This window comes from Carassius carassius, chromosome 26 (assembly GCF_963082965.1).
Source record: "Carassius carassius chromosome 26, fCarCar2.1, whole genome shotgun sequence".
Classification (NCBI taxonomy): domain Eukaryota; kingdom Metazoa; phylum Chordata; class Actinopteri; order Cypriniformes; family Cyprinidae; genus Carassius; species Carassius carassius.
This window is the reverse complement of record NC_081780.1, coordinates 10588068-10600265: the sequence shown is the minus strand read 5'-3', so window position 1 is coordinate 10600265 and position 12198 is coordinate 10588068. Positions and strand designations below refer to the sequence as shown.

Here is a 12198-nt window from a genome sequence, read left to right as displayed (position 1 = left end):
TACATTTTCTATTAAGCTAACGTGACTGTTTAAAGTTGGTAAATGGTGAAAGTTATATCTTGTACTTGCTAGGCAGGTTCCTAAGTATGTTTTGTATTCTGTTTATTACAGTTTTACTCGATTTTCACTTGCAACGTTGGAAAATAAAGGAGCAAGGCGCTCGCGTCCTGGCTCGTGGAAACGAGTTTGGCTTGCTGTTGAGTCTGTGTTCACGCACCTAGCTCACACACAGACAGGGACAGTACAGACATACATGTCTTACATGGTGTCTGTAGAACGGCATGAGTATAAGTAAATAACAGTTCAGGTGAATAATTTGTGTTAAGGGTTATTTCGCCCCCAAAAATAAAAATGACATCATAATTTATTTACCTGACTGCTGGTCTCATGAGACTCTTTTAGCAAAGCAAAGCAATTCAATCCAACTCAACTAGGAAAAGCACACAAGTTGTGAACAATCAAGATGAATAAAAACAAAATAAAATATAATCTATATACAGCACTTTTTTTCTCTGAGGTAAATATATCTGTTGTGCTCATTGCAACAGGAAGTGATCATGTTCATCTGTCCGCTGTCATTTTGACTGTCATGACAAACAAAGCTCCAGTCTGGAGTCACAATTTTATTAATTTTGATTTTTTTTTTTTAGAACTTGTGTGCAATTCAGAGTGAACTGAACTAATAGTGTCTCATGAAAACAAAATCATGCACGGAGACCAACAATCAAGTCAGGATGTTTGTTAAATAATATGAAAAAGTTCACTATGTTTCTCACCAAACCTTATTGTATACCCGCAGAACACTTGGAATATACATCACATGATACATAAGACCACTCTGTTATACTTTGGCTTCTATTTTAACAGCTTGATGTTATTCGCCATAGACTGATATGCATATTCGGTACATTTTATTTAAATCTCCTTTTGTGGTCAGACAAAGAAACGTATGACATAAGACAAATTCAAGGGTGAGTAAATGATAATTGAAATTTGAACTATCCCTTTAAAGAAAAGCATTTAACTCACTGTAAAAGTAAATATTTTGTTGTAAAAATAAGTCCGTCTTACTGGAAAATAGGTTGTGATTCCTGACTTGTTGATCTCATTGGGCTGAGGCAGGGCTCTGTCTATCAAAATGAATGCACATAAATGGGACAGCAGATAAATAAATGAAAGTACAAGCACACATCAATTGACACATCAAGGCATGCACAGCATACAAATATCATTATTAAATAATAATATTTTATAAATACATAACGTTACAGTAAATGAAGTAAAACACTTACTTTAAGTGTTTTCCTTGTTAAACCCAACTTCCCCGTCTTCTCTGCTTTGAGTGAAAGAATCTAACGTTATCTCTCTGAGGAAAGTGTAGGAGCCCACAACATATTAATGTCGCTTTAAATCAAGCTGATGTTATACAATAACGTTACATATTTTAAATGAGGTAAAATCCTTACTTCTACTCTTTCTTACGTTACTTCTACTTCTCGAAGTAACGTTAACCCGCGTCTGCACTGCACAGCCATTCAAATCTGTGAGGAACGGTTAGGCTCATTTAGGCACGCACAGCATTTAAATATCATCATAAGTAAAATCATTTTATAAAATACATGTAAACGAGGTAACGTAAAACACTTACTTGTGTTTTCCTTTGAAAGAACCAAATTCACCGTCTTCTCCCCATCGTGAGTGAAAGAAAATATCTCTCTTGAGAAAGTTTTGGAAAGAACGGCACATAAATATCGCTATAAATCAATATAATGTTATTAAACACATATTTTAAAAGAGATAAAAACACTTAACATAACTTACTTTCAGAATTCCCTTATAGAAAATAATGGTCCTCGTCTATTCCGCATCGCGAGTGACAGAAAATGTCGTTGAGAAACGTTTATGCGCACACAGCAAATAAATATCGTTATAAAACGATGTGATATTACAAAACATATTTTGAGTAAGATTATACACTTTATTTAGCCGTTTTCCATCCTCATACGCACCGCATCGTGAGGAAAGAAAATGGCGTCTGTGAAAAAATATTTCAGATGGGTCAGGCGCGCGCACACGAGCAAATGTCCCGGATGTCACTAATAACACTCAGCAGTGTTAATAAAGTTAAATCTGTGTATTAACACCGCCAGAGGGGGCTGTTTACACTAGCTAGTGTTAATTCAACACCACAACTTTAACACTGTACTCTAAAAGTACCAACACTAGGATTTCAACACTGAAATTTTGCTGTGCAGTTGTGTGTTTTATTAACTGTTATTTTGAAGTATTGTTTCTGTATTCTGTCTTCCTGTGTTTAGTTTCTGTTTCCTTTGTTGTCTTTGTTTCCATTGTCACCCTAATTTATTGTCATGGTAATTAATTTAGTGTCACCTGTTTCTCATTTGCATCTTGTTACACTGTGTATTTATAGGCCACTGTGTTTCAGTCTTTGTTTGTCGGTCATTGTCTATATTTCTTATTGTATAGCTAACAAATGCTACTTAGTAACTTGTCAACAAGATGAGGTTAGTTTAGGTTAAAAAAAATTCAGACCAACATGGCATTACTGTAAAGTTGGCATATGTGTTTAAAACCCTAAAGCCTGGTTCACACGGCAGGATAATTAGGCCGATTTTAGCCCCGATTGACACCTTCCGACAATCTTAAGGATGCTCCGATTATCGTAAAATAATCTGATCAGATATTCCTGCCGTGTGTGGTGTGTTAAGACTGCTCTCCTCTGCTCGGAAGGACGTCGGGACCGCTCCGATCTCAAATCGGGGATATCCAACATGTTGGATTTATTTCGCCCGATTTCTTCTCGTGTGTGGTGTCCCCCGAGGACAAACGATCACGCAGCCTGTGGACTGTGGCGTGTAGCCAATCAGAAAGCGAGGTGACAAGGCGGCGAGGAAGTACCGGGAAACAAAATCAAAACAGCCGGCGGCATGGCGCACCAGAAAGTCCGGTGGACGTCGGAGATGGAGGACTTTGTCTCCACTTCTTTGACCATCGCCTTTTCTTGTTTTTCTTATGTTTTTTTTTCAGTTATAAACAAAGCACAAACTATGGCCACTGCATCCTCTTCGTCCGCCATGATTGTTTACTCTGAAGTCACGTTTGATCTCGAGGGATTTTGCGAGATTTCCCGTCTGACCTGGGAATGCTCGGGAGTCAAATCGGTTCGTGTGTGATGTGTTGATTTTGCCGTGTGGCTGCACACCACACACTGTACGACCAAAACTGTTAGACCCGTGATTTTTTTTATCACCGTGTGTGGGGTCTCTCAGGTTTGGAAAATCGGCCGACAATTTTAAAATCGTCCCATGTGAACCAGGCTTAAAATGAACCACAAACAGCTTATTTCATATATTAGCTGTCAGAGAAGGTCTGCTAATTGGCTTTGTGACTGAACAACTCTATTTCAGTCACAGTCCTTCTCAGACACATCAGTGATGTGGAATATATAAACATCACACAGTCTCTTCAGCGTATTGCTGCTTCTAGCCAATCTTATCCTTCTGTTTCTTTTGTTTTCCTTTGCGACAAGAGGTTGCCCTTTTCTCCACAAGAGTGCTTTCATACCCTTGACTCAAATGTGAGAGTGTAACACTGAGCCCCCTCATTGTGGATCATGTCTCATCCTGTGTGCTTCATAAAAGCATGAAAGATCATCCAAGGTGAGAAGTGCTAACAGTAGCTGGTCCTTACACTCTCATTTAGAGTCATCCTGGGAATGCCTGACTGAAAATGCATTTTTTCTTATTTAATTATACACGAATGACTGGAAATGTTTAATTTTCAAAAAGTGTGCGAATCCTATTTGATGTTGCTGGTTTATTAAGCTTTATTAGTGTAAGATTGTGCTTGTAAACACACTAACTGAACGGATTCTGAGATGATTTTTTCACTCGCTGACACACAGATCATTTCTCTCTCATTCGCTATACCTCCGTTCTGCCATTCCTTCCCAACAGACTCAAAGGATTATACAATGGAGCATTTCAAATCAAAATGGGATTTTCTCACTGATACTGCACACACTCTGCTCCCTGGACGATGAGGTAATCCAGTCGTAGAGCTGGTCCAGACCGGTCAGATCATCTTGTGCTTTGTAGTGACATGCAACTTGTGCTTTCACATTCCCCACATCTCCTACATTGCGCAAAAGACACAAACACGCACATTCAAAGGCTGCAGGCGATATTTAATTTGGGTAAAAAGGCTCTATGGATGACAAAGGTTTTTCATTACATTTCTCACAAAAGAGTACAGTGTCCCTTCAGGTTAAGGACTACACCAATTCTGCTGCCAGCAGCGGTCCTGCAGGGTGGATCTCACCTGGGGGATGCTTGGCATGAATACACTCACACTTGCACACTATCAGGAAAGCTCAAACAGGGCTGCAACAATTCATTCACTTGATAAAGAAAATGATCAACAATATATTCCATTACCAGTTACTGATAATTAGACTTTTCTGCTGCTTAAAAGTTGGGTTTTGATAAAGTGGAAAGCTATTTAAAATGTATATTTCACACAATGTTTAGCACAGATTTTGATCTTATAGTCTTCAGTTTACAGATTATTTGGAGGGGGACACTGAGTAAGATGTGGAATAACATTTGACCTATTTTAGGTAGTGAAATTTGTATGCATTTATTTTATCCAGTTGTCCAGCCAACTGCAAAATTAATCAGTTAAAGAAAGAAAATGATTAACAACAAATTTAATCAATTCATTTGTAGTTTTGTTTATCCTTTTTTATAATTGAATGAGTTTCCTATTTAAAATTGCATTTTTATAATGTGAAAAGCTATCTGCATTTTATATCAAGTTTGTATTAAAAATGTTTTTTCACACAATATTTAACCTGTATGCACTGATTTTATAGCTTTTAGTTTGCACATTATTTGAAGGAGAACATGAAGCAAGATATTGAAAAGCATATTTTCTGTTTATGCAGTGAAATTTCCACGCACACATTTATGTTATGTAATTATCCTGCAAAAATTAAATTAAATCAGTAAATTATTTTTATTTTATTTTATTTGGTCAATTTGTGGTTTTCTTTATCCTTTATTTTTATTTAATTTTATGACTTTGTTGCTGCTTTAATCATGTGTAAAGATATTTTAAACTTTTGAATTTAAATTTGTTTTTCAAATATTTGTGCAATATATTTTTAACATTTTCTTTTGTATTTCAATATTTTGCATATATTTTGCTTTATAGTGTTCAGTTTGCACATTTTGTATTTTAATGCACAAGTTAATTACAAAATAATAAACTCATTGAGTAATAAAATTAATATTTCTTTTATTTCCCCCATTTTTCCAGGTGTGTGTGTGTTCAGAAGTACTTGCAAATGAGAGTAACGCTTGTCTGCTCTGAGCTCTGTTCTGCGGAGTTTGTAGAGCGTGGCCAATTCAGACTGGAAGATGAGTGAGTGAACAATGTATCAGATGAATGAAAGCCACTCTGAGGCAAACCGTGTATGACAGCGGGCAATTTTGTGTGCGTTTTTGCTAGCCAGGCTCCTCAATTTTCTGCTTTGCACCCAAGAACGCCCCTACTTTTTCACGCTAGACCTTATATTTAGTCAGCTTGGGAAAAGCATTTGTTAACTGAAGGTAAAATCAATACTCGTCTCTTTCTCTGATCCTGGCTGGTTGCAGACAGCAGTGGATTGAGTAGACGAGTAGAGTTTAAATTCTCAGTCTTCTTGTATGATATAAATCCATTTGATGCCTTTGAAGCCAAGGTACAAACCTATCTCGTCTTCCCAGGCTCTGTTTTGGACTGGCGCTGCGTCCATCTGTCCGTGTGTATCAGAGGTCAACAATCAATAAGCATATGCCCAGACATATGGTGTGGTAAAGCACCACAAGGTGGTGCTGTCCCCCAGTCCCTCTCTGGGAGCAAAGTGTTTATTACCCATCACGCACCCTTGACAAAATGTTCTCTGTATCCTATTGATAGGCTGCTAGATTGTGCTCTTCGAATGTCACACCATCTGCCTTGGCATGTTTTAGCTGTGTGTGTGTGTGTGTGGGGTGTTGTGAATATTTAATGTCTGTTCTGGCTCAGTACAGTTTCAGAACAATTTCTTTAATACACCAGCGGCTCTAGTTACACAGTCACACTCTCAAGCACACAGTAATATGCATGTAAACCCAAAGGCCCTTGCAGGGACAAACACGCAAAGTAATACACTCACAAAGGGACATACTGTTAGACATGCTTTTAAACAATGGCTCATTTGAGGTGTTTACATTACTCAGTATAAGATCCTACGCTAACATTTATACTTCCAAGGACAAGTTTAGTTTCCTAGTGGCATTAAGTCATGTTGCAAGCATGACTCATGGTTTCCTTAAAGTCACTAGTCTGCCTTCCTGTCCTCATGCTCACCTCTAAAAGGACAAATGACAAATCTAAGACTTTTTGCACTGAATGTTTTGTTAGCAAAAGCAGTAGAATACAAATAGAGCTGCATTACCAGTCAATAGCTTGAATAATTAAGCTTTTTTTAAAAAAAGCTCTTATGATTGCCAAAACTGCATTTATTTGATTAAAATAGATTTTTTGTAATTTTATTACAGTTTAAAAGGACAAATATCTCTTTTAATATATTTTAAAATGTACTTTTTTTTTCCAGTGATGGCAAAGCTGAATTTTCAGCATCATTACCAGTCTTCAGTGTCACATGATCCTTCAGAAATATGCTGATTTAATATGCTGATTTGGTGCTTATTTATTATCATTTATCATTGGTACTCAATTATTAATAATGGTTATTATTATTAATGTTAAAACGGTCTTGCTGCTTATTATTTCTTTGGAAGTCATTTTGCATTCAGGATTGTTTAATGAACATACAATTCAAAAGCACACAATTTATTTCATTTCAAATACAATTCCTCCATTGTAATTGCTTTTACTGCCACTTTTGATTAATTTAATGTTTAAAAAAACACATTGGTTTGTTCGGGTGGGCGATATGGCAAAACTGTCAATTTCTTTTTTTTTTTATAAATATGATTTAATCACGATTCTTTGTCATGTTGGTTTTTCTATTTTGCAAGCTGTTTGAGCATTACAGCCAAACTAATATCCCTAAAATAAAGACAAAGCTTTTTAATTAAGGTAACAAAATATGAAAAAGTATGGAACAACGGTATTTTTATCATCCACGACCACCATTTTCATATTGCACACTCCTACCCTCAATCTCACTTTTATTTGTCTAAATAAATGATCTCCTATCATCTTCTTAGGCCTTTACCATTTGATTGTGTGCACTTCTATAAGCTTATGTCCCTTGCTAGCCTTATTAGTAGAGAAACGGGCATCTGAATGGGGCCTCCTGTCTGACTAATGTGTAAATAGACACATGATGTCACCTTCATTTCACCACCTGAGATTGCCGTATTGGTGCAGTCTTGCACCCCAGGCACTGGACACGTTGATGATCATATTTAAGTGAGGGATCGTTTCATATGAATGTGTGTTATTGAGCAGAATGCATGCAAGTGCACGTAGATGGGCTCTGTACTGCTAGGATTTGAATATAAAGTAAATTTAGTGTCCCTTACTCGGCATGCATAGTAAAGTTGCTGAATTGCTTGTAACCTGTTTTACTTCCATTATGTGACTTTATTATATCCATCAGCAATTTGATTGTAAAATGAATTAGTCACAAGAAATGGGCATTATTTGGGTTTGCTAAAACAATCCCAATACCATTCAAAATATTTTATGATAAAAATATTTTATATTTTTGACTTTGCATTAAATTGATCAAAAGTAACAGTGAAGGCATTTATAATGTTACCAAAGATTTTTACGATATTATTAAAGAATCATGGTTTCTGCAAAAATATTAAGCAGCACAACTGTTGCCAATGTTGACAATCGTAATACGCAGTCCAAATCAGCATTTAAAAAAAAATAATAATAATTCTAAAGGATCATGTGACACTGAAGACTGGAGTAATGGCTGCTGAAAAACTTAGCTTTGCATCACAGGAATAAATTCCATTTTAAAATCTACTTAATTAGAAAACTATTATTTGAAACCGTAATATTTCACAATTTTGTTTTTTTTTTTAATGTTTTTTGATCAAATAAATGTAGCCTTGGTGAGCATAAGAGATTTAATAAAACAATAAACTTAATCAAATGCATTGAAAAACTAATAATTATATATAATTTTTTTAATGTATATGTTTTGAATAGATTTTGACTTGAACTGTCATGTTTTCACTGATTGATGTACCTGGCCTGCTCTTCTTCCGCTGGTCTGTGTGCCCTTTAGTTAATGACATCAAATTAGACCTACTTCCTGTGTCACCTCTGTTCTGTACAGAGTCACAGCTCTGCTCTACTAAGAGTCATGCGATTAACCCATAGTATCATTGCCTTCACTCAGCAGGGTCCACGAATCTGCAACTGCCCCGTGTGCCTCCGTTGTTCCCTTGCATTTCTCACTTAGTCAGTGTCATCATGTACTCACAAGCAACAAAACGGTCTGAAACCTACTTGATTGATGCAATCACGTCAGTGGATATTATTTCAGAAGATGATTTCCTATGCAACAGGGTAGCCTGCATTTAAATAGTGAGGCTATTTCATCATTCCCATCTCACTCACCAGCTCCAGTAACAGTTATTGCACTTAACATGATGAAAATGTCAGGTCATGTTATACAGGGCAAACCTAACATTGGATCTGTTCTGTGTCCTCATATTGCAAGTACACATGGATGAATGTTGTTGTTTTTTTTTTGTTTTGTTTTTTTCTTTCAACTCGTGTTCCGTAATCAGGTTCCTGTCAACACACATCACATCACTTTACTGTCCATATATATATATCTTCATAAAGCCACACACTTCTGCTATCTCTGTATATATGAAACATTGATATCCGGATGATAGCAAAAAGGAGAAGAAAAAAGTTTTCCGTCTGCCACCCATCATTAGGCTCAGTCATTAGAGATCTGGACCGATAACATCAGAGCTGCTATGTTGTGGTCCAAACACACATTCATTTTGCTGAAGTCTACTAGGTACATGTAATATATGAATGTAAACACTGGGCTCTAATGGGTTGTATCTTCAAAGAACTGTAGATGTAGAGCCAAATATTGTTTCTTCTTTCCCTGTTTTTCAGTGTAAAAACTGAGTTCAGAGCCATTTTACTACATTAGGATTGTTTAACAAGCTGAAAGCGCATTCATTAAAGAGATATTCTACGTTAAATACATGATTGCTATAATGACTTGTCACTGTGTAACTAAAAGTCAGCTACAGCTTTATAATTTGCCGTGTGTGAAACCTAAACCATATCCCTTTCAATTTACAACTAATATATTGTTTTTCTATAATGTTTATTGTTGAGCATTGCTCACAGTGTGTCTAAGTCTTATTTATATAAGTTGCTTTGCAGACTTGGTGAAACATTATTTAGAATAGAAATAGAATAGAAATATTTTAATGTTTAATTGTTGCCACATAGACTTCACTGTAATTTATATCCGTCAGCATTTTATTTTATTTTTATTGTGGGGGTATGTAGTACCTCAAATGCTTTAAAATGGGTTGATTTGTATCTGTTTTTTTTTATATTATTTTTCACATAATAAAAATAATTTCTAAACACTAATAATTTAATGGACTTCATGGTATCTAAATTGGCTTCATTTTTAAATTATTATTATAATTATGTAATTATTATAGTTTTAATAACACAATTATTGCTTGTTTTTAAATTTACTTTTATGCAAAAATAATTAGAAACAAAAGTAAATAGAAGTGAATATTTATAATACAATTATTGTTGTTTGTTTTAAAAAGTAAAATTTATGGGAGGAAAAATAATTAAGACATTTTAAAGTAAAATTAAGCCCTTATTGATACAAATGATTGCATTATATATATATATATATATATATATATATATATATATATATATATATATATATATATATATATATATATATATATATATATATATATATACAATATAAACATTTAAATACAAATTAAGCCCTCCAATCGATAAAATGGCATTTGAGGCACCACATAAAATAAATTTGACTCTATAACTTAATTAAAATAATACAATAATGTTTTTTTTTCTTATTATTTTGTGTTCCACACAAGAAAACCACGTTTTTCTGTAAATAATGACAGAAAGAAAATGAGTTAATCATCATCCATTCATGATACAGTAGCTGTTTGGGTGCAATCCGTGATGTGATGCCTGAACTTCCAGTCTTCGGGGTGGCATGAACATAGTGGAATATTCCAACCTCCAAGGAGCACAAAGGCAAAAAAATAGAGATATTTTCATACATTCATTGTACACCTGTTTTTACTGTTAGCATGAAGGCTTGGGGGATCTCCCTTCTGCTCGGTCATTGCATGGTAGAACCCCCCCATGCCCCCTTTCTATGCGAGTCAGAGCTAAGTTTGGATGTTGCTAAGTCCCACTTGGAAAATGAATGCCTGTCTTTGTCCCTGAGAGCAGAATGTCTCACATATGACATTTGGAAGAAGAGGGAAGCAGTTAGAGGGGGCAAATTTCAGTTTAGGGTTTCTCAGTCTGGCAGCTGAGAGCCACAGAAAGAAGAGAGCAGTGGTGCGTGCGTGCGTGTGTGTGTGTGTGTGTGTGTGTGTGTGTGTGTGTGTGTGTGTGTGTGTGTGTGTGCGTGCACATGTCCGTGGTTCATCACACACTCAATTCTTTTATGAATTATTCATGGCTGTCAATTTAACTCGTTAATTTAGTTCAATTATGCTGAGTGGTCAATGATATGGAAATAATTGAATTCTAAAACCACTTGTAGTATGTAGTCTGTTTAATGATTTTATCTGTAATGTCTTTAAATGTTCATTTGGTGACATTTCTCACCAAATATTATGTTTTTTTTAAATAATGCATCATATTTCATTGATTCATAGTTAATTCATAGACATCAAATTTATTATTTCAGTAGTTTATAAAAGTCTTTGCAAGGCTTATTTTAAGGATCTGTTATTCTTCTTTCATGCAGTGTCTTTTGAATCTTTATTTGGAAAGGTTTTACATCAGGTATGTGTGGATATGTGTGGAAGTTTGCTTTCATCATGTAATAATGGAACTTTTTAATATATAAATGGAACTTTTTTAATATAATTAATTGACTTTTTTATTTAATTGACTACCTTTTATTTCCACTGCAAAATATATATATATATATATATATATAGAGCGAGAGAGAGAGTATTTGAATTCAGAGAAACTCAGAAAAACTCATAATTACCTTTATTTTTATCCCATAGTGGAAATAATCTACCATAGATATGTGATTAAAAATGTTATTAAAAAATAATAATAATTAACCGCCATGGAAATAAATTACAGTTGTTTTTAAAAGGTGGGTTGTTAGGTGTTACAGTGAACTCTAGCTTTAGTAACAATGAAAACGGTGGCAGAAATATCATCTGGTAGTGGAAAGATGATGTAATGCTCGTCCAACTTTAGAGATGCCTAGAGAGCAAACGTCACAACTACGCTCAACTTAAGCACAAGCAGAGATATGTAGATCCCTCTCACATGCCTTTCTGCATTTATCTCCAGTTTCCTCCCATTGCAAATGTGTTGAAAAGCTGTAAACCAGTCATCAAGGTAAAACTCTGTGTTTAAGGATAAAAGGCAGACATCCACTAGCTTACTATCTATAGAGCTGTTAAGTCTTAATGGCTTTACAGTGTATGGTTTATTCAGTTTGAGCCAATGCAACCTGAACGTACTATTCTGTGGCTTCCAAAAGAATCAGGGTCCAGTTTCAGCAATAATCCTTTCCAGGGAAGGGAGCGAGATGTTGTTGGATAAGAGTGAAATTACAGCAGTTTTAGGGGCAAGTCAGAAATTAGGAGTTGGAATTGGCATTGCACTCTGATAACATCAGTGCCGACACAGCATTCTGGGAAGCGTTTTCGTAAACTCGCTTGTTGACCCGTTGACAAAAATGCCAGGATAATGAATGCAGTACTATGTAAATATTTTTATATTTTTACCTAAAAGTTAAAATTGTAATTTACTCAACCTCATGTCATTGCAAACTTGCATGACTTCATTTCTTCTGTGGAACACAAACGAAAAACATCTGAAGAATATTTTCCATATATTGGAAGTGAATGGCAACTGGAG

At 35.3% G+C, this 12198-nt stretch overlaps 1 long non-coding RNA gene across 4 annotated transcripts in view; it reads left to right on the top strand.

Moving 5' to 3' along the window:
• The window catches only part of LOC132105758 (uncharacterized), a 73710-nt gene that overhangs the window by 23167 nt on the left and 38345 nt on the right, over positions 1–12198 (top strand). The gene's annotated exons all lie outside the window — the stretch shown is intronic.